Source organism: Bos grunniens, chromosome 19 (genome assembly GCF_055505025.1).
Source record: "Bos grunniens cultivar Pamir isolate PY7600 chromosome 19, Bosgru_T2T1.0, whole genome shotgun sequence".
NCBI classification, from domain to species: domain Eukaryota; kingdom Metazoa; phylum Chordata; class Mammalia; order Artiodactyla; family Bovidae; genus Bos; species Bos grunniens.
Window position 1 is genome coordinate 48446963 of NC_141183.1, and position 23139 is coordinate 48470101.

Sequence of the window (23139 nt, forward strand, 5' to 3'; positions counted from 1 at the left end):
CATTAAACAGGAACCAAAACCACGCTTTCTAACTAGAGAGCTTATGGATTTTCTAATACTGCCAAGTCTAATAAAGATGTTTAGGCTAGTGGTTTGACCTTGGGGATCTACTTCAGCCACTGTCTGACGATGCTAAGTTTTAGGTCAAGGACCAGGTTCAGTGAAGGAATTCAACAATCCAGCAGAAGAGACAGGCTTTGCTGCAGAAGTTCAAATAAGGAAGAACTCTACCAGAGGAAGTCAGGGGAGGTGTAACATATGAACTACGTCTCCCAGGGGATGACTAACTTTGCCTGTCAGAGAAGGAGGGACCCCCTAGGAAAAAGCAGTGTCCTAGAAGGACGTGGTATAATCAGGGACTGGAAAAATTAAAAGGTCAGTGAGGTTGGAGAAAGGAGAAATGGCCGGGAAAAGGAGAGGGAGGAAGATAAAACAAGTAAGAGTTAAGACTTCCCTGGTGGTCCAGTGGTAAGAAAGACTCTGCCTTCTAATGCAGAGGGTATTGGTTCAATCCCTGGTTGGGGAACTAAGATCCCACATGCTACAGAGTACAGCCAAAGAGTAAAAAAAGGAAAAGGAAATAAATTTTAAAAATTAAAAATAAAACAAGCAAGAGTAACAGGTAGGGTACAGTCAAACTGTAAAGGATTTTACCTCTCCAGCTAAGGAGGAAACAGGGACCCAACGCCACTCTGACATCCTGAGAATAAAAAGATTAGATTTGGCCTTTAGTAACACAACTTTCATAGAAGGCAATGGCACCCCACTCCAGTACTCTTGCTTTGAAAATCCCAGGGATGGAGGAGCCTGGTGGGCTGCAGTCCATGGGGTCGCTGAGGGTTGGACACGACTGAGCGACTTCACTTTCACTTTTCACTTTCATGCACTGGAGGAGGAAATGGCAACCCACTCCAGTGTTCTTGCCTGGAGAATCCCAGGGACGGCGGAGCCTGCTGGGCTGAGTCGGACACGACTGAAGCGACTTAGCAGCAGCAGCAACACAACTTTGGCAACAAGAAATGAGAAGTATTGGAGCAGAGGAAGATGCAGGGTGACATGACAAATGCACATAAGGTCTGATAAAGCTCTGAACCAGAAGTTACAGAAGCAAATTCCTAGAGGCAAAGTATGTAAAATGCGACATCTTCATTGTGTAAGAGCGGGCAGTATCCGTAACCCTGGCAGAGAGCAGGCCCTGCCTAAGAGTGTTCACACGCAAAATTTTAAGCTTCAGGGCTGGTTAAACAAAATATCTAGTTTTTGACCTCTGATAAATGAAAGCAGTACAGGGGAATGAAGAAAAGACATACATCAAACAGCACTCTGATATAATCGAAAGGGTTGAGCAACCATAGACTTAGCATATTTAGAGACGTGAGGCATAAGGAGAATGAAAGAAGAAGGTTTGGTGCATATAATCAACAGACTTCAAACACACAGCAACATAAGCAGATAACATACTGGGGAGGGGAGAAAATGACTTGTTCTATACGTGTTGAATTTAAAATGGCTTTTGAATGACCCTGGTAGCTTTGAACGACCCAGCTGGACAGAGCCTGGCAAGATTTGTCAAGCTGGTTATTACTTAGTCATAAAAAGGAACGCACTTGACTCAGTAACTAATAAGGTGGATGAGCCTAGAGCCTGTTATACAGAATGAAATAAGTCAGAAAGACAAATATCGTATATTAATGCATGTATGTGGAATCTAGAAAGATGGTACTGATAAACCTATTTGCAGGGCAGCAATGGAGATGCAGACATAGAGAACAGATTTGTGGACACAAGAAGGGAAGGAGAGGGTAGGACGAACTGAGAGAAGAGCACTGAAAACTATGTATGCAAAATTAGATAGCAAGTGGAAATTTGCTATAAGACGCAGGGAGCTCAAAGCCAGCACTCCATGACAACCTGAAGAGATGGGATGGGGTAGGAGATGGGAGGGAGGTCCAAGAGCGAGGGGACACACGTATACCTATGGCTGATTCATGTTGGTACATGGCAGAAACCAACACAATATTGTAAGGCAATTATCCTCCAATTAAAAACAAATAAAAATTTTTTAAAAAAGACTTGTCAAGTTGGAAGTAAGGATCTGAAGTTTGGGAGACACAGCTGGGCTGGTAAGGCACACCGAAGACAGACAGCTGAATTCATGGACCTATCTGAGGTCTTTAGAGGAAGCGGGCGGGAGAAGAGGGCAAAGAAACCCAAGACAGAGCCCTGGAGCATCTCGACATTTATGGACTAACCAAAAGAAAATGAGAATAAACAATGGAAGGATGCTCTGGAGCCTCAAAGCCACAGGAAGAGGGTTGCTGGGGGCGGGATAAAAAGAATGGTTCGATAGTGCCAAATGGTAGGCAGAGATTAAGTGAGCTGGAGGCTGAAATCAGGACCAGGACACTGGGTCTGGAAATTAGGAGTTTCCTTGCAATCTTCAGGAAAACAGAAACAGGGTGATGGGGACAGAAGTCAAAGTAAACAAAGAGCTGCTAACAGGATCAGAGCTGAGGAAGCTCAGTGTAGGTTCATGATCACGCTCCCCTTCCTGAGAACTGAACCTGTGCCAAGCACACTGGATATAATTCTAACAAAATTGGTGCTGCTTCTCAAACATATCCTGTGATGGAGGGAAACACAGGGTTCTCCCGAGCACTCACCCAGTCTTGGTGAGTAAGAGGAGAAATCACTTCCCAGAAGTGATTTCCAGGCTAGAGCCAGTTGGCTGGCTTATGCTGGGTCAGGGTGTCTCAGAGAGGGCTTGCTTTTGCAAAGGCCTGAAGTAAAAGAGAACACAGACCCTGCAGGGGTAACTGCAAGGAGCAGGGGCAAACTTGAAGGGGTGGATGGATTACTGCCCAGTGATGAGGCTGGAGCTCTATGAAGCTGAGAGGTGAAGAACAGGAAGGAAATCGGGCAGCAGTCTGAACAGAGTGCGGGAAGAGGGGAGGTTCTTCCTAACACGTCGGAAACGGCCTGCTAAGATCGTGTTCTCTACAGTTCAGTAGTCTCGGTCAGTAAGCAGAAAAGCAAATGTGCCTGCCCCTCTCTAACAATGGGTTATTGTGACTAAACTATTTCTTACAAGACACAGAAAGAACAGAGAATACCAGAGCAAAAGACAGATAAAACTGTAAACCTAACATTTTTTATTTCTCTGAGGTTATATAAAAAACGGTCTTATTAGGTCCAAAACCACATCCCAGACAAAATGAAACTTTTCCCCTCACGTCCCCTCCGAAGAGCTCAAGGACTGACTTTCAGACAACCAAATCAATCTGGCGTTGACTCACATGTGAAGACTAAGGCTCACTCCAGTTTCTGCTGCAGCTCGGTCTAGCTCGTGACACTCAAGAGAAAAGAGTCTGGGGTTACCTGCTTTTGCCTATTTCAAAACATGGCCAGGGCAGCCAGCCAGCTGCCTCCGGTTCCTGCCGCTGCTGAGGTCTTCGGAGCCCCGTTGAGATGAGATCATCTCGGGAGCCAACAGCAGCGGCTTTCAGGCAGTGAATGGTGCTGCCTGGGGACGTATCTTTGGTAAGCAAGATTGCAACAGAGCAGGCGGTTTACCCAGGGCAGTGCTGACTCATGCCAGGCAAGACTATTTCCCAAACAACTCAGCCTGAGCCAACCGCAATCAACTGCAACCCAGAAAAGAAGAGGTGCCCCACTGATTCTTTTTTTAAATATAAAGTTAGTTATCAGGAGGCAGGTGGACCTATTCCCAAGCTGCTGATCATCAGGGAAGCTCCTGTGGCCAGTCACCTTCTGAAATTTCACCTGAAAACAGCCTCGGGGCTCAGGACAGCAAGATTACTGAAATTCTGCAGATTACCCCAAGAAGCTGATAAGGAAGTCACTTCACGTTTACAAATTGGAGCATCTGGGTCAGAGGACTGAGGGAACGTGCCCAGTCAGGGCTAGATGGTCAAATCATTAGAGTGAATTTTGTCAGTTCTGACCAGGCTCGTTGCTCCTTCCCCACCAGGCCTTCTTTGACCTCTCTGATTCCAGAGACAACTCATGTTCTCTAATTAACACAGATACACGGGAGGGTTGTTGTTATTGTTGTTTAATCAGCTGCCATATATTCTCTATGCTAAAGCTAAATTATCCACCATCACACCTACTAGATGTTTAAGGAACCATAAGAGGCTGTGAAAATCACATTAACACTTCTAACAGAATAAAGAATCCTTAAATTTATGGCAAGTCTCATTTATCGGTCAGCTTATTAAAAAAAAAAATGGATTCTAGAACAACTGGCTCATCAACAGCTATTAATTATTATTGAATTTGCCCTGACAGGCTAGAACTGGCAGTGGTGCTAGACAAAGAAAACAAAAGATGAAGTCCTTGCTTCCCCTGTGTGTTCACTTGACAAGAAAGAAACTAGAGTTCGCATCAGATCCTTCTGTTCCCTGCTCCAAATTTCCCACAGTCATCAGCTATTCCTCAGCATGGACTCTCAAAGCCACCACACCTAGCCTTGTTCATCCCGTCAGGTAGGTCTCTCAAGGCACCGACTCTGTAGCTGCCGGTCCAGTCTGTCCTTCGGTAAACGTTAGGATTCATTAAAATGTACACGTAGATTGTCAGAATTAGGGTTTCAAAAACTATGCTATTTAATCCAATTCCTTTTCACGGAGCTAGTTAAAAAAAAAAAAAAAAGGTATTTATCCAACTCAATGTCCCTTAATTACATTATTCCAGCAGGATAACCATGCTGGGCTTTTAGAAGGTTTTATAAAATGTTCCCTCCTTTATTTCCTCCCCCTCAGTGTTCTCCTTTTTTCAGAAAATAGCTGTGTTTAAAGAAGTTTTCCTACAGTATGTTAATTAGTCTTTCCAATGACAGAAGCATCTTTACAGCAGCCGACAGCCATTATCTCATGGACCACACTTTAAAACATATTTCTGTCATTGACGATAAGTCACAAACATCCTAAGATGGAGCAGCTCTCAAGGTACACAGAGTAGAGACAAATACGGAAACAAAGACAGAGGATTGTTAGACGCTTCTGACTCACTCTATATTAGCAAACTTTAAATGAGGAAGGGAAAGTCCAGATGGTTCTGTGCCCAGGAAATAAATGTAAACGATGTGAGGAGCAACAGAAGCATGGGAACTTCCTAATTCTAAGATAAGCACCGCTCAGCAGGTGAGGAGGGCCGTTTCAGATTACCCTTTCCCTCTGTGGGATTCTGCACAGTTCTGAACAGTTCCCCCAAATATAACCACACTCCATCCGCATTCCCTCTTTTAATCGGGAAAGGCTGAGAATTACAGATGGACAACTTTAAAAAGATGCTACATTTGAACTAATAGCTTCAGGCACTTGAGATTTTGTAAGGTTAAATGGAAACTCTAAGAATGTGAGACTGGGGGACCTCCCTGGCCATCCAGTGCAGAGGGCATGGGTTCGATCCCTGGTCAGGGAGTGAAGATCCCACATGCTTCATGATCAAGGAAACAAAACATAAAACAGAAGCAATAAAGACTTTTAAAAAATGGTGCACATTAAAAAAAAAAATCTTAAAAAAAATGAGCATATGAGACTGTGTGAGAAATAAGCAAGATAATTGTGGCTTTGTGCTTAAGTTCTTTCAATATACTATCCTAAAACTCAGAGGAAAAAAGTATATATATAAATAAAAAATAAAACTCAAACAAGTAATTCAGCACCCAAGGCACTACAGGTTTACTTCTGATGTGTAGTCATAAGAGATATTTAATATACGCATGTGTGTATGTATGCATTTGTGTGTATGTACATATACACACACACTCTCTCTGTGCAAACATCATACCCATTGTTTTATGTGAACAGAAATATGTAATGTCATTTATAGCCCACCTTTGGGTTTTTCTTTTTTTTAGATCTTAACATTTTAAACAAACAGGTGTCAAAAGAAATTAAAATACTCATTTCTTAGGATTCTGTACTCTTCCAAATCCATAGAAAGTTACCAAATATGTACAAAAAGATATAGAGGGGAACTGAAATGGGAGCAAATCAAGGAGGTATTTTAACTTTATCAATGTTTGAATGCTCTTTTTACAACAAGCATATATTCAAATATTCCGCAGCTGATTGCTGAAGAATTGATGCTTTTGAACTGTGGTGTTGGAGAAGACTCTTGAGAGTCCCTTGGACTACAAGGAGATCAAACCAGTCAATCCTAAAGGAAATCAACTCTGAATATTCATTGGAAGGACTGACGCTGAGGCTCTAACACTTTGGCCACCTGATGGAAGAGCCGACTCATTAGAAAAGACCCTGATGCTGGGAAAGATTGAAGGCAGGAGGAAAAGCGGAGGACAGAAGATGAGATGGTTGGATGGCATCACCGACTCACTGGACATGTCTTTGAGCGAACTTTGGGAGATAGTAAAGGACAGGAGAGCATGGCGTGTTGCGGTTCATGGGGTCCCAAAGAGTCAGACACAACTGAGCAACCGAACAACAAATTTAAAATCCAGTTTAAAGTTTTAAATTGTCTACTGTTTACGAACTACTTGAATCTTTTCAAAACCCTTCTCTTTCCTCTCCACGCACCCCTTTCACCTGCTTCACCATTTCTGGCGTTCTAAGTAATACTGCACATTTCCTCTTTTTAACAAAATTAATCTTATTTATGTCCCCATCCTTCTATTCTTTCCCCCACATCCTTTTACCGATTGAGAAGACAGTGAATTGATAAACCAAAATTTCCAGGAACCAGTGGCTTTCCTACTTTGTTGATGATTAGAGACATTGACAAATTCTAATCCTGGATGTTTAGGAATCTCATAACTCCCCCCCTTTTTTTTTCTTTAGAGTACCTACTCTTCAAAAAAGACAATGAATGTCAACCAAATAGCAATCATCTAATAAATCACAGAAATTAAGCATGAAAAATGAAGAGGACTTTAGGATACTTAAGAATCAACTCTAGGGGTACTTGAGAATCAACAGGGGTGCTTACTGAAAAGTTATCACTTCCCAATCCAGTCTCTCAGATACTCTGAATTAGCAGAAGTGGAAGGAGGCCCCAGAATGGGAATGTTTAGTAAGCATCTCCCTTTCCTAAGTGACTCTGATACAAACAGCCCTTGGGTCATGTTTTGAGAGACAGGTCATAGTTCTGTTCCTTAAGCACTGTAAAATAAAGCGTGTTTCCTTTGGTAGTATTGTTACCACTCCCTCCCCCAACCCCCCACCCCCACCAAAGACCCCCAGACTGAACAGGAATCACACAGAGCAGGTCTTAGACATTAGTCCCCTCACCCACAAGAACCATCAAGAATATAACAACTGGACTTTCCAGGTGGTACAGTGGATAATAATCTGCCTGCCAATGCAGGTGTTCCATCCCTGTTCCTGGAAGGTTCCACATGCCTCAGAGCAACTACTGAGCCTGCGCATTCTAGAGCCCATTCTCTACAACAAGAGAAGCCACTGCAGGGAGAAGACCATGCCGAGAGAGCAGAGAGCAGGCCCTGCTGGCCACAGCTAGAGAAAACCCGTGCACAGCAACGAAGAGCCAGCACCGCGAAAATAAATAATTGTTTTAATAAGACTATAAAACAACAGTATTTATTTTGGATCAGCTTTTTCTTCAAGCCTCCAGAGGCAATTATCCTAACTACTCTTAAGGATTTTCGCTGTCACCCACAGCCCTGTTAGACGGGGACGTTTTCACACCTGGGATGCAATACAAGAGGCTTAATGGAATTTTTACAGCTGTGAAAATTAAAGTTCACTTGGCTCAACAGAATAGTTAAATACAACAAAGGAGAAAACCTCCCCGAAGGCATGGGTTGAAAGGAGAGGCTTTCAATTTTCTGATGAGGCAGTTTTGCCCAGAAATTCAAACCATGGGGTGCTATAGAGCTCATATGTCTTGCAAGTACCCAGATGCCAACTTATCACCACAGCATCAGCCGTCGCAGGCTTTCTGTAACGTTTGGAAGCACAACCCTGTGGGATAAGATGGCCTCTCCTGGGAGTCAGAGGCTGTCGCCACAGCAGGGATCTTTCCATCTTGGGGCCAGAAGGACCAGGCAGTCGGTCCCTTTAATCTTTAAAGAGCCACTTTAGTGTCTGGATATAGGGCCCGACACTGAATGAGGCTCAACCCGCTCGCTTCACAGCTCTGTGCTACAAAACCACCCGCGAGCTGCGGAGGGTGTGGGTGCAAGCCAAGCCTGTCCCCGCGGGCACAGCTCCCACAGTCTGTTCTATAATGTAATCTGGGCACTTTATTACCCACTGCAGTGTAACACTTCAAAGGACAGGAAGGTATCTGATACCAAGGGCACTGCAACTGCCTACCTCGGGCACAGTGAAATACCGGGACTGAAGGAGGAGCAAGACCAGAGGAAGGAAGACTCCAAAGCTGACGGGACACAGTCTGACGACCTGATGACAAGACTGGGAGAAAGGAAGTCTGCGACGTGAACAAACTGCTATCCTGGACAGCTCTCTTTAGAAACCTGGCAACAGAAATCTTGGACATCACTGGATGGGTGTAATTTTCTATACAAAGCTATTTCTTAATTTTTTTTATCCCCCTGAGCTGCTAATACAGAAGAAGGGCAAGGAGAAGGCCCCTGTCATCAAATTCCATCACCTAAGCAACCCCAATAGCTTCATAATGAAGTGACTGGTAAACTCATGTCCTATTCCCCAGGAGCCACCCTCTCAGAACAAAGATCCTATAATTGAACTTTGAAGATTTCCTTAATTCACAACTCTTTTTTTTTCTTTTAAAGATATTTTTTGGGAACTTCCCTGCTGGTTCAGTGGCTAACACCTGGGTTCGATCCCTGGTCAGGGAACTAGACCCTACATGCCTCAAGGAAGACTGAAGATCCTGCAGACCAGTACTAAGACCCAGTACAGACAAATAAACATTAAAAAAAAAAAAAAAGATTCTCTTGATGTGGACCATTTTCAAAGTCTCTATTGAATCTGTTACAATATTGCTTGCTTTATGGTTTGGTTCCTTGGCCCTGAGGCATGTGGGATCCTAACTGCCTGAACAGGGATCAACCCCCACTCCCTGCATTGGAAGGCAAACTCTCAACCAGTGGACCTCCAGCAAAGTCCCCATAATTCTTATTTACTCCGTAGCTCTGGATTCGTCTCTTCCCCAAATACACATCCACATATTCTCTCTCTCTCTTTCCCCTGCCCATCCTCTTCTCATTCTGTCTCTCCTTAGGGCTCATGCTCTGCCTCCAGTAAGTCAAACTTCCTAAATTTTTCACCCGGGTTTCCACTAAAAATTCCACCAGATAAAGTTACCTTCCTTCAGCTTCCTAAGTCTAGAGGACCTTTGTTGACACATGATTCATCTGGATGGGTGATTGCTAAGCCATGCAGATGAGATTACCTGTTCACCTACAGTTACCCTTCATACTGGCTCTGTAGGCTATGGAAATAAAAAGGGTAAGACTTCACAGCCCGAACGTCCCGTCAAGGTAATCAAAGTAATGCAAGAGGCAGAGAAGACAGACAGAGATTTCAAAACAAACACCGAGTTGCACATCTCACAGCGCTTAAGAAAGCGCTCCATCTGACCAACAGCCAGAGTGGACAAGTACCCAGAGGACTACACACTCTCTTAATGACTACTGCACTCACAGTTCTTGCTTCCCTCAAGGCTCTGCAAGAGATTACATCATAAAGTCAGACTTGCATTATTTACAACAGACTGGAGAGACAGAGCCCAACACCTAGAATTCTAAGGATTTACTTGCAAATATAGCCACACACTTATTTCAATTCAAACTCAAGTAACAAGGAGTAAAAGACATTATTTGGGTCTTTCAAAGTTATCACTCTCATCTTATTTACAATAAAACAAAAGGAGTTAGAGAAAGGAACCCAAAGTTTTGTGGTGGCTCAGACGTCTGTTTGCAATGCGGGAGACCAGGGTTCAATCCCTGGGTTGGGAAGATCCCCTGGAGAAGGAAATGGCACCCCACTCCAGTATTTTTGCCTGGATAATTCCATTGACGGAGGAGGCTGGTAGGCTACAGTCCATGGGGTCGCAAAGAGTCGGACACAATTGAGCAACTTCACTTACTTCACTTGAACATTTAAAAAAGAATCACAGGGCAAAATGCCCACAATATACCATCCATGGAGGGGTTGCGGGGGGATCAGTACAGGCAGCAGGTGGAGAACACACACACGGAATACGTACATACATATACAGAGAGACACAAAACATAGCTCAAAAGCCTAGAGCCACTCAATAGTAGTTACTTTCGGGAGGGGTAAAGGTTTACTCTCTGTTTCCTACATACACTTTTGTGCTATTTTAGTACTTAAATGAGCAGCGTAAGCTAATTAACATTATCAGAAATGAAGTAAATAAAGTTCCTAAGATCACTGGACAAAGAAAATGAAATTTGAAGGACAAATTGTTCAGAACAATTTGAACAAGTTCTTAGGGCCATTCTGGGCCAAATTTTCAGCATATTTAAGGCTGCATTCACTGAGGTAAACCCGTAAAGAATTAACCAGAATTCAGTGTTGGGACAGCAGTTGGTTCATTCATTTGTCATTCTGAGGCAGATGCAGAGATGTGCCAGGTCCTACCAGGTAAGGGGGAACGTGAGTCTCACGCTCATGGTCCATGCCTCCCCCAAGGTTAGTCTTGGTTAGTCTTCCCTCTCTTGAGGACACCAAAGTGAAAGTGAAAGTCACTCAGTCCTGTCCAACTCCTTGCGACCCCATGGATTTTACAGTCCATGGAATTCTCCAGGCCAGAATACTGGAGTGGGTAGCCCTTCCCTTCTCCAGGAATCTTCCCAACCCAGGGATTGCACCCAGGTCTCCCACACTGCAGACGGATTCTTTACCAGCTGAGCCACCAGGGAAGCCCAAGAATATTGGAGCGGGTAGCCTGTCCCTTCTCCAGATCTTCCCAACCCAGGAATCAAACTGGGGTCTCCTGCATTGCAGGTATGGATTCTTCACCAGGGCAGAGGACTAAAAAGGTCAACAGACCACTGACCACTGTCCTGAGACACAGCCACACGGAGGGCTAACCACAACTCAAAAATCTCTGCTCTCTGTCAATCAAATCAGTTTTACAAGCAATCTGATGAATTTAAAAACCAGATATGCTACTTGTTTTAAAAAGTTTAAAAATGGGAACAATACCAAATGCTGGCAAGGATGCAGAGAAACTGGATCTCATACTCTGCTGGTGGGACAGACTGTAAAATGGTACAGTGCTGGGCAAAATAGTTTGGTAGTTTCTTTAAGAGACTAAAGATATACTTACTCTGAGACTGAGCAATTACATTCCCAGGCACTTAACCCAGAGAAATTAAAACCTGTATTCACACAAATACCTGTATACAAATGTTCATAATGGCTTTATCTGTAACAGCCCCAAACTGGAAACAACTCAAATGCCTGACAATAGGTAAATGGTTAAAAAAACTGTGATACATCCAAAGCATAGAACACAAACTTATGGCTACCAAAGGGGAAAAGGGGCAAGAGAGAGATAAATTAGGAGTTTGAGATCAGCAGATACAAACTACAACATGTAAAATAGATAAAACAAGGTCCTACTGCACAGGGCACAGAACTATACTCAGTATCTTGTGATGAACCATAATGGAAAAGAATATATACACACACACACACACACACATATATAAGCTGAATCACTTTGCTGTACACCAGAAATGAAAACAACATTGTAAGCCAACTATACTACAATTTAAAAAAAATAGTGACCCATCCATACTACTTAGGCTATTTAGCAATAAAAAGCATTATTAAATACAACTAAATACAACATGACTAAATACAACTTGGATGGAAGGCGTCATGCTAAGTGAAAAATGCCAATCTCAGAATGCCACATGTTGTTACAATTCCATTTCCATAACATTTCAAAAAGGATAAAATTATAGAGATAGAGCACAGATTACTGACAAGGCTTAGAAATGTTGGGGGAAAGGGACGTACGTGACCATAGAGGTGCAATTACTAGTCCAAATATCCAACCACTATGGGGAAATAAGGAAGGTGAATCATTTGTAAGGCAAGTGTATTTCATATTATTCTGCGGTCCCTTCGACCCAGAAATAAAAAAGAAAAAAAGATTCTTTAAGTGTGGGTTGGTTGCTGGCTCAACCATTTGAAGTGTATCTCAGGTGCTGCCTGTGCCCCATCCCTCCCGGGGCTTTCTCAGAGCTTCCCCGGGGCCAGAAGCAAAGAGCCAGGAGGCAGCAGAGGCAACCCACGTAGAGTAGAGTGAACTCTCACCGCAATTTCAGCTCAGCATGCAGCCCAAAGTGCCCTGCTTGAACTCAAAAGCACCAGAGAACTACAGCAATTAGACAAATAAACTGTGAAAGATGTGGTTACCAGACCAGGTAGGCACCCCACACGAGACAGGCTTCTCATTACAAATAGCCTTTGCTACAAAAGTCTCTAAAACATGAGGGTGAGGTTGGTGGAAAAAATGTCAATGATGCTTCCTCTGTGATTCTCTCAGCCAGTTATCACATGTATAGAAGCAGGACATACGCCTCAAAGGACACAAGCCTCAAGCTCAAAATTTTACTTTCTGTGCTCATCTGGGCTTCTTCCTGAAAGTGACCTACCACCATTACTCCACCATCACTTACAACAGGAGAACCCCTGGGGTAAAATTAGACATAAGGAGAAGTACTGGATGGTTATAACGACCCAAGTCCTCCGCAGGTGGGCACACAGCCAACAACATGCTATTCTACTGAACAGTTACTAACCAGGAAAGAAAAGGCCCAGGGAATCAACAGTCTCATCATAACCACCCCTACCCATCCCCACCCCAGTGAGAAAGACGGAGTTTGTTCTAGAGACGCTTAAAGGAAAAAAAAGCTGGACTTAACTTAGACACACGTAATACCATTCTCCCATTTCTAGGTCTCCCAACTAGGCAGGAACAACCATAGACATTCTGGAACCAGAAACACAAATTGTTTCCCAAAGTGTTAAACAATGCTTGTCCAAAGGCCCCAGTAGAGCTGGTAGTTTAGACAGCTGTGCTAGGAGCCACAGAAGCTGCATTTTGTAACTAGTACTGCTTCTGAACAATTGAAACTTTCTCCAGAGCAAAGTCCAAACACAGGGAGCAGTGTTCCTCGCAAACATCCAAACAGTTGCATTATTGTTTAACCACCAAAATAACAGCCCTAATAATCTATCAAGTTTGACATTTCATCCAACCAAGCAATTAAACCAGGACGAAACGCATGGATGGAGAGGTTTCCCCTCACCCTGCCCGCCCCCTGCTCCAAATCAACACTCATTTTTACATTATGGCCACAAAAACTAATCATGCTTGCTCCTATTTATAAAAGGGTTCTAAAAATCAAGCACTCTGAAGTGCCTCAAACAAACGGCAGACCCTTAAACATTATTTTCTGTCTCCCACCTTTAAGCATCTATATTAACTGTAAGTCAAGTTACAGGCCAGAAAAGTTGGAAATGCTTTTCTAATATTTAGTCAAAAGAGGTAAATATCCTCCTGATGTTGGTACCAGACTCAAGGTCTATCAACATATTCTTAAATACATTAAGAGTCCTGGGACTCCCCAGGTGGTCCAGTGCTTAAGAATCCTCCTACCACAGCTGGGGATTTGTATTCAATTCCTGGCGGGAACTAAGATCCCACAAGTCTTGGGGCAACTAAGCCCGCATGCCACAATCACTGAAGCCTGCTCACCTAGAGCCTGTGCTTTGCAACAATAGAGGCCTGCACACCAAAACTAGAGAGTAGCCTCAGCTCACCTCAACTAGAGAAAGCCTGCGCACAGCAACATTCACTGCAGTAAGGGGAAAAAAAAAAGGTCCGTCCTTACCTTTTCTCATCTAGTAGGTCACCAAGTGGTAGAACCCTCTCCAGGTAAGGGAGTTCTTAGTTGGTTGCTTCAATTATAGGTAGCCTATCAAGTCCCTGAACATTTGTTGGAAAGATTGATGCTGAAGCTCCAATACTTTGGCCACCTGATGGGAAGAGCCTACTCATTGGAAAAAACCCAGATACCGGGAAAGATTGAAGGCAAAAGGAGAAGGGGGCGACAGAGGATGAGATGGTTAGACAATATCACCAACTCACTGGACATGAATCTGAGCAAACTCCAAGGGATAGTGAAGGACAGGGAGGCCTGGTGTGCCACAGACCATGGGGTCTCAAAGAGTCAGACACGACTTAGCAACTGAACAACAACATCAAGTTCCTAAGATGTCCTCAGAACTACCTAGAACAATGCTTCTCAAAGTGTGCACTACCCATGGAGATCTGTAGTAAGGTAAACACAAAAAATTCATAGTAGGTATACACTGCTGTGCATCCAAGTGTATGACTTTCTGGTAATTCATTTTTCTTGTACTTTATAAAAATATTAGTTGGCAATAGACTGGATAAGCACTTCACAAAGCTGGTCCTTCACCACAGTTTCAGAAGCACTAGCTTTTCACTTACAAAAATGCCAACTGTGTCATTTATTGTTCTGAAGGAATCAGAGCATTCTTGCCCTATCCTACAGCTTCGGATTTAAGGGCAATTAGAGAAATCTATGTGCTTTCCAGGTGGCGCGGTGGTAAAGAATCTGCCTGCCAAGCAGGTTCGATCCCTGGGTTGGGAAGATCCCCTGGAGAAGGGCAACCCACTCCAGTATTCTTGCCTGGGAAATCCCATGGATAGAGGAGCCAGGCGGACAACAGTCCATGGGGTTGCAAAGAGTCAGACAAACACGACTGGGCATGCACACACAGGTGAGGAGAAACCAATAAGGAGGTACACCCTGGTGTAATCTCATGGAAACAGTATCCACTTAGACTCAACAGACCTCATTGCTGGTCTGCAAGATCCAACTAACGGAGACTCTAGGTGAACTGGAGATTTTTTTTTACTTCCCTATGCCTTGAATTCCTCCCCCGAAGAATTTTTAAAGGCAGCCCCCCAATATCGGCATTTCTCAACATTGTTCATTTTTTTAAATGTGTGGTTCCTTCTGACAGCAATACTTTTTTTGAGTGTGGGCTGCAGATAAGCTACATCAGAATCCCCAGCTTCATTCCCAAATTCCCAGATTCTATAGCTGTGGGCTAACAACCAGGAAACAGCAGTTTTTATAGGGACCCGACAGCAGTTTTTATAAGTAATGGGAGACTCTGACACTTACGAAAACTCTGATCTACTGCAATAACAATCTAATGCCTCTAAGAAGTTTTTTTTAAAAGGTCATGATTTGAGTGTAATCCCTGATAAATTACTTTAGGTAAAAAGTATTTTTTAAATCAGTATATTAAAACTTACAGAAAGCAGACTTCCCTGGTGACTCAGGAATGAAGAATCCACCTGCCAATGCAGAAGACACGGGTTCCATCCCTGATCCAGGAGAATCCCACATGCCAAGGAGCAACTAAGCCCGTGCGCCACAACTATTGAGCCTGTGCTCTAGAGCCCAGGAAGCACAACTATTGAGCCCGTGTGCCACAACTACTGAAGTCTTTGCACCCTAGGGCCTGTGCTCTACAACAGGAGAGGCCACTGCAATGAGAAGCCCCTGCAACCCAGCTAGACAGTGGCCCCCACTCGCAGCAACTAAAGACAAGCCCGTGCAGTCATGAAGACCCAGCACAGTCAAAATTAAAAAGACAAAAAACTTACAGAAAGCATATTTTAACATGCTTTTATATCAGTAATACGTAACAGCAAATTTCAACTTTTCCCCATTAGGGGGAAAAAAAACGCTGTTTGGTTGGGAAGACCAAATGTATATTAAGATACATGTACACATTTACAGGCTATGGTATCAAGATCTGCTTTCTTGACGTGATACTCAGAACTCTCAAATTTTGTACCAGTCCCCTTCCAAACAAAACTAGTGACTTATTTTTATGTCTGTGCTGTTTCTGAAAACCTGAGAAGAGAGATTTCAGGCAGCTATTTCTGAGCGTTTCCACAAATAACAGTGCAGGTGTGGATAGTTGGTATCTCAAAAACCAAATTAGATGTAAATGTCAATGTATTTTCATTTTTAATATTAGTTTTGGTAGTACAGGAGACATGGTAATATGCTGTACTGAAAAGTTTATTCAGATAAATAAAATTTAGGAACCTGATGAGGAGCATCTGGGATGAAGCTGCAGAAGTATCTGCTGCTGCTAAGTCACTTCAGTCGTATCCGACTCTGTGCGACCCCATAGACGGCAGCCCACCAGGCTCCCCCATCCCTGGGATTCTCCAGGCAAGAACACTGGAGTGGGTTGCCATTTCCTTCTCCAATGCATGAAAGTGAAAAGTGAAAGTCAAGTCGCTCAGTCGTGTTCGACCCTCAGCAACCCCATGGACTGCAGCCTTCCAGGCTCCTCCGTCCATGGGATTTTCCAGGCAAGAGTACTGGAGTGGGGTGCCATTGCCTTCTCCGGCAGAAGTGTCTAAAACCCCACGAATTGGCTGGTTCACGTCACTATTCCTCAAGCTGCCAGTATGCAACTCTGTCACCAGTCCAGACAGCTGGGAAACACTGAACCAGATCAATGGGCGTGGGAGTGATGACTCAAGAGTCACCTGGAGTGCTGGGTCCAACCATATAGTGAGGGAGGTAGGCAGGGTGGCCGTGCCCTTGTCAAGCCCTCTGGAAGCACTGGGGTAGTCCCTCCCTACCCGCTCTGCAGCAAACACTGGCCAAGGTAAACTTCAGATGTGACACAGGATGACTATGCAGGTTTTTCCATCGGTATAGGACAAAATGACCAAGAATGGCACCTAAATCTAATCACGCTCGAGGTAGAGAGGCAGACAGACGTGAAAAAAGGCCCAAGAATTCTCCTAGTCCCTGTTATTCCCACCCCACGCTCCTAGCACAAAATTTTAACCCCTAACTGTTCCTCTGCACCTCCATAAAGTCCAAACTGCCCAAACCACGGCTGCTGGTCTGCAAAAATCATTCCCGAGGCAATCCGCCCTCTTCCTGAGAGACATTCTGGATTAAGGATTCCTCAAACTGGCTGAACAAAGCTGCACCCACTCTCTCCAAAGCCCTGGAAAACACTCCACTCTTTCCCCAAATCAGAACACTCCTTTCATCCAGCATTTTCAAATAAAGGCTCACCCTCTAGTGGATCTTCTTCCATGCCTTGAAGATAATAATTCAGCATGATCAGGAGGAGGTGTAATTCACTGGCTAAGGAACCACTGACTCAAGACCCAGGAAAAGGTTGGAAGACAACCTAAGATAAGGTCTGGTTATTTCTCAAGCAGATATCTTAATCAGGAAGAAAGTTTTTTGTTGTTTTTTTTTTTAAAGGGAGGAGGGGGAGGTGGAATTCACAGAAATTCATATGCCTTATCAGGACTAAGACTGGAAAGATTTTTCAAAGTAAATGAATAGGGGAAAACAAGAAAAAGCCGGGATGGGAGAGGAAGCTGCTCCATTTCCTTAAAAAAAGCTTTTCTTCTAAATCTTTTAACATAATCCAGCAGTTGCAAACAAACAATGGTGCTGATTACTAGCTAATTACGTTTAACCACTAGGGGTGGGGGTGGGGGCAGCAGAGCCTCCAGTAGGCCTAACTTCCTGTAAATTTCAGGATGACTAGGCAGTATTTCATCAAAGTGGATCAAGACAGTTAAAATGTTTCAGCAAATCAATCTGGCTCCAAGTTGTCCAAATGGGGTGGGCTTCCCCTACCCTGAGAACTGGCCTGGTGGAAACAAACGGTTGTCCTAGGAGACCTGACTACTGCATGCATGCTCCTCAGCCCTGTTTGTCTCTTTGTGACCCTATGGACTGTAGCCCGCCAGGCTCCTCTGTCCATGACCACTCACTCCACAACCCAGAGATAATGAAACCATGTTCTTACATGCCGTTCTAGAAAAACCATGTGAAGGTCAACCTAGGAGATGCAGGCTTAATCTGTAGCACTGGAGAAGAGGCAGCTTTTAAAAGTCAAGTAACACCAGCTCAAAAAAATTCTGTAAAGTTCAAATTCAGCACATGCGTGCTGAAAGAGGCTGGGAGAGCCAAAAGATTTTGCTTATCTTTTTACAGGAGAGGACAATGGAGAAATTACCAGACCAACGTCACTTTCCCTTCAGAAAAAAAAAGTTAGCAGGCTTAACCGAGATAAAAACCTTCATAGGTCATAACTCCATGAAATCAGCAGCCTAGTGAGAATCTCTCCAAGAACGCTGTAGGAAATTAAGTGCGGATTAGCGTAATTAAATGTAAAGTCTCCTTGAGAGCGACTTCTGCTCCTGAAGACTACAGCCATCTCTGTGAAACGCATCACAGCCTTTTCACTTTCACATCAGGTCTGCACACGCTATGATCTAAAAAGAACAGAGTGGTGATTTGAGGAGAGAATTAAGTAATACAGCTTATCAGAGAAAACCACTGCATTCTCTAGTCTTCGCAAAAGTTCACACGCTCATGTAATATACTGTAACTGTAATATACTTAGGGGTTTTCAAAAATTACACACATTTCCTCAAAAGAGATAGAGTAAAAAATAGAATCACGGGGTGAAGGCCAAACATTGTCTCTTCTGAATGCTTGAATAGCCAATTATGGGTCTTAATACATTAATTCTAAGAGAGGAAAAGAGACTATTACAGGAATGTTGAGTAAGATATCTTCAAAACTGCACCCTCGGGCCTAAGTCCGTTGGACTCACAGTAAAATCACCCCCTCAAAAAAGCAGTTTTATGCAAAATTTTGTATTTTAATTTCCCAGCTGCCAGGAGAAATATATAAGGAACAGAAATTAAACTAATTATGTCAGCAGCACAGTGAACAAAACTTTAATTGTATTACACACAAGTTAGACATTGCCGAACAACACAAAGGCCGTTAAGGGCAGAAACTTCTTTAGAATATAAATGATTCCTAATCAGTATGACAAAAATTAGTCTGGGCAATAAGCAGATTCACACATGGAAAAATCCAGCCAACATCCTAATTCAATACAAAAAAAAAATGAACGTAGAGTATAAGAAACAAATCTCCAAAATGGCTTAAAATCACTTGGTCATTTACATATGTTAGATCATTAATAGGTCCTTTAAGCCAGTATTGTACTAATCAGCTTTTTTAACCTCCTGCCCACAAAAGATCCTATTCATTTAGCTGGGTGGACAGGTGTTAGCAACCAGCAACCTTTTTTAGCCTCAGAGTTCCAGCGGCCTGATCTGTGATTACTGTGGCCATGATTAGCAAGTCGAAAGGAAAAGGCAGTTTAGAAAGGGGGAAAGGGAGCAGAGAGGGAAAGAAGAAAAAAAACCAAAAAGGGAGGTGGGGGGAGGAAGATGAGAAAAGAAAGGGCTGTCAGGTGCTATTTACAGCCCCCACCCCCACCCAAGCCTGGGAGCCGGAGTTGAGCTCCCAGGCTACGGCCCAGACACTGGAGGCAGAATTTGGATAATGTCATGAATTTATTCCCGCAGACAGTCATTCTGGATATATGCCTATACTCCACTCGTTCTAAGAAAAAAATTTTTTTCAAGTATCTGTGACTCATTCCTCTTTACCATATTCTCACCTTCTTGAGTCCTCACTCTTTCATATGTTTTCTAAAAGAGCTGACCGAGTAGATATTCCTGGAAGGAGACAGGGGGAAGGCCGGATTTCGAAAGATATCTGAAGCCTACGGAACAAAAATCCTCTGAGAAGAGAATGTTCATTGAGCTCCATACAATGTACAAAGAAGAGATTTGCTCTCCTTTCATCCACTGATCAATGCCACCAGGTTATTATTTTCATCTGGCAGATGAAGAAAAGGAATCAAACAAAGGTTAAGTGATGTGTCTAAAGCACCCGCGAGTTTGATCCCTGGGTTGGGAAGATCCCCTGGAGAAGGAAATAACAACCCAATCTAGTATTCCTTGGAGAAGGCGATGGCACCCCACTCCAGTACTCTTGCCTGGAAAATCCCATGGACGGAGCAGCCTGGTAGGCTGCAGTTCACGGGGTCTCAAAGAGTCGGACACGACTGAGCGACTTCACTTTCACTTTTCACTTTCATATTTTGGAGAAGGAGATGGCAACCCACTCCAGTGTTCTTGCCTGGAGAATCCCAGGGACGGGCGAGCCTGTTGGGCTGCCATCTATGGGGTCGCAGAGTCGGACACGACTGAAGCAACTTAGCAGCAACTTAGCAGCTAGTATTCCTGCCTGGCAAATCCCATGGACAGAGGAGCCTGGCAGGCTGCAGTCCATGGGGTCACAAAGAGTCAGACACAATTTAGGGACGAAACAACAACGAAAGAAGCCCAGCCAGGAGGTGGAGGAGCTGGGGCTCAAAGCCAGGTTCGTCTCTTTTCTCAACTGTTACATTTCCCCAAAATTTAATTCCCTAACATATTTAGTGCCCCATTCTGCTTTAACTCAGAGGGTTCTGGATTTCACCTTTTCTTCCTTCCATGAACTCGGCAAAGGACCTGTGACTAAATTTTATTGCCTATTAAGCATCCATCATGTCCAATAAGCACTTCAGTTAATGTAGAAATGAAACATCTGGCAAACTGGCTTTATTTTAAAATCTTACATACAGAGGATGACCAGGCAGCTCTCCTATGCAACACCGATCAGAACTAGATTTGACTACCCGTTCAGTCCTCCAGTGGTTTCCACATTATCATTCATTTGTCCACTCAGGAAATACAGGAAGCTACTCTCCCAACCCTCCCTCATGACTCCTGACAGATAATACGGCAGACAGGGCCCCTCTGGAAAGTAATTTACATAAAAGTTATAAAAGCTCTTTGTTATCTGTCATGACTCGGAAATGGACTATTCTAGCAAATCAAACATCCTGAATAACATAATGACGCTTTTAAAGGGACTACCAATTTATAAAGAATTTCAAAGCAATGCAACACTAGTTCCTAAACCCGGTTGCAGATCAGAATCACACGGGAGCTCTTTGTAAGTAGCTGCCCAGAGTGGCTTTTAAAATACAGATTCTCGGTCATCACTTATCCATGCAAAACAAAAAGAAAAAAAAAAAACACTTCAGGAGGTGGAGCTGGGAAATCTGTATTTTATAGAACCCCTCAGTGTCAAAACTGCTATGTAGCGAGTGAATCTTTTAAGGAGTGGCTGGCTTTGGGAACTCCTTGTAATAAAACTCACTTTTTAGTTAAAAAGGCTAAAGCTACACTGAATACAATGTGACCTTCTTTTGATGATTTGGGAGATCTTGGGTTTTCCCGTGCCTCTGGGTCATCATTCACTAGCCACTGTACTGGCAAAACCAGAATAGAAGAAAAGGTTAAGAATAATCGTACTGGTAAAAAGCTGGAAAAACCAGCTTTTGTTTTCCTATTAGATTTTTAAAGAGCTGATTTTCCCCAGAGGAAACTCAAGATTTTTATGCTTGCCTTGAAAAAGGAAAATGTTTAAAAACAGGTAGATTCTCTTAACGCTCAACTGCTCCAATTCTGAACATTAATGGGCCCAAATGCATCAAACATGTGGAATAGTCACCCTGAACTAGAAAGCAGAGAAACTTCATGACAGTCTTAACAAAGATAAAGGAGGATAATGGGTTTAAGCTAAGAATGGCATCATGAGGATTAAATAAAACTACTGTCCTGACCACAGCAGATAAATCCTGGAAACTGGGAGAGCTAAAATCTTTCAACACGTAAGGCCAATGATTCCAACCCATCTAGGATGGCTTTCATCTAAGATACAATAGGATACTCTATTAAGAGCCCAACAGGTTTTAGGGGTTTAAAACTCCAAGTAATATAAACTCACAAAACAAGAAAGGGACCACACCATCTCCCTATTGAAGGAATGGGAATTTGTGATTGCCTACAAAAAGACTGTCCTTCAGACTGCCAGAATCTTTCTTACAGAAACACAAGTCACACCTACCAATAATCAGTAACCAAACAAAAATAATAACCAGTAACCACTACCAAACAATAATGAGGAAGCTCACACCTCACGGCTTCAGCAACAGCAATTTAAACTATGCATTCTCATTAAACTCTAAATTATAACTCAGTTCTGTATTGCAGGTTATGAGATTTTAAGGTGCAGAGGTTAAATCTTTCCTCTCAAAACATAAACCCTATAGCCAGTACAAGTTTCATACAAAAGTCTCTAATCTTTTAAAACAACAGCAGTATTTATTAAAGGTTCTAAGAATAAAAAATCAAGGTGGAATTAGTTTCCTCAACACTCCTTGGGTTTACAAGGGTGTTTTCAGAAAGTTCTAGGCACAACACATTTTGTGCACTAAACATCACAATGGACAGGTAATCAGGGAAGAAACTGTACCCTTTCTTTGTTATTGCTGCTGTTTGTTTTGTCTTTTTAAATGCTGGTCACTGAAAATGCTTTTTCCACTGCTATCTTAAGATAGTGCTAAGCAGAGTGGTATCAACTGGCTTGGTCATGAGAAAGTTTTGAAAACAAATTAATTTCTAACCTTTTGGAGAACAGCTCTCTTTTTGTGCATGTTATTTTAGCAATGGGTTAAATTAAGTCGATTTCAAAGATTTACAATCCCTGACCCTAAGGTAAACAGTCGGGATAACAGCTATCTTCCTGATCAATATGGAAGTTTCTAGCGGGCTGATCTTCCTAAACAGACATTAAAATGTGTGTGTGCGTGTCCAAGATTACATGGAAACCTTCTTCATGCACAATCAAGTTATTACAGTTAGGCCTGCCACATCAAACTGTAATTGTCATACCCAATTTGCAAACTTAAGAAAATAACACCTCTAAATAAACTGTAATTTATGACTTGTATTCTGAAGTCCGGAATTATTAGGAAATACACTATAGAGTTTCAGAAATGCTTGCCATCATCTATTTCCTTGAATGTGAGGCAAAACAATCAAAAAAGGATAAAGAAGTCGTCAAACCTGAAATCCCCTGAACTAGCTCCCAACCCTAGAATTCCATACACAAACTCGGCCAGCACCGTGTCCCCTGCCTGCTTCCATTCCTAGAAAAACGCTCCCGTAAGTGGACAACCCTGGCCACACTATCTTGAACTGCCACTGGAAAAACAACTACTCCGCACACAGTTGCAGCCAACAGGGGGTGACAAGAGGGGTCTGCCCTCCAAGCCATCTGTAAAACGGGATGGGCAAGAAACT

General features: G+C 43.1%; 1 protein-coding gene across 9 annotated transcripts in view; it reads right to left on the reverse strand.

Annotated features, from left to right (window-relative positions):
• Window positions 1-23139, reverse strand: part of RFFL (ring finger and FYVE like domain containing E3 ubiquitin protein ligase) — a 77395-nt gene that overhangs the window by 52992 nt on the left and 1264 nt on the right. The window contains exon 1 of one of the 9 annotated variants that reach the window (XM_086360307.1): window positions 3297-3556. The exons of 5 other annotated variants lie outside the window; for them this stretch is intronic. The gene's annotated coding sequence lies outside the window, so the exon portion shown is untranslated. Of the gene's footprint in view, window positions 1-3296; window positions 3557-23139 lie in introns of those variants that run through there. 3 more of the 9 variants (XM_086360304.1, XM_086360308.1, XM_086360302.1) reach the window with 3 other exon arrangements.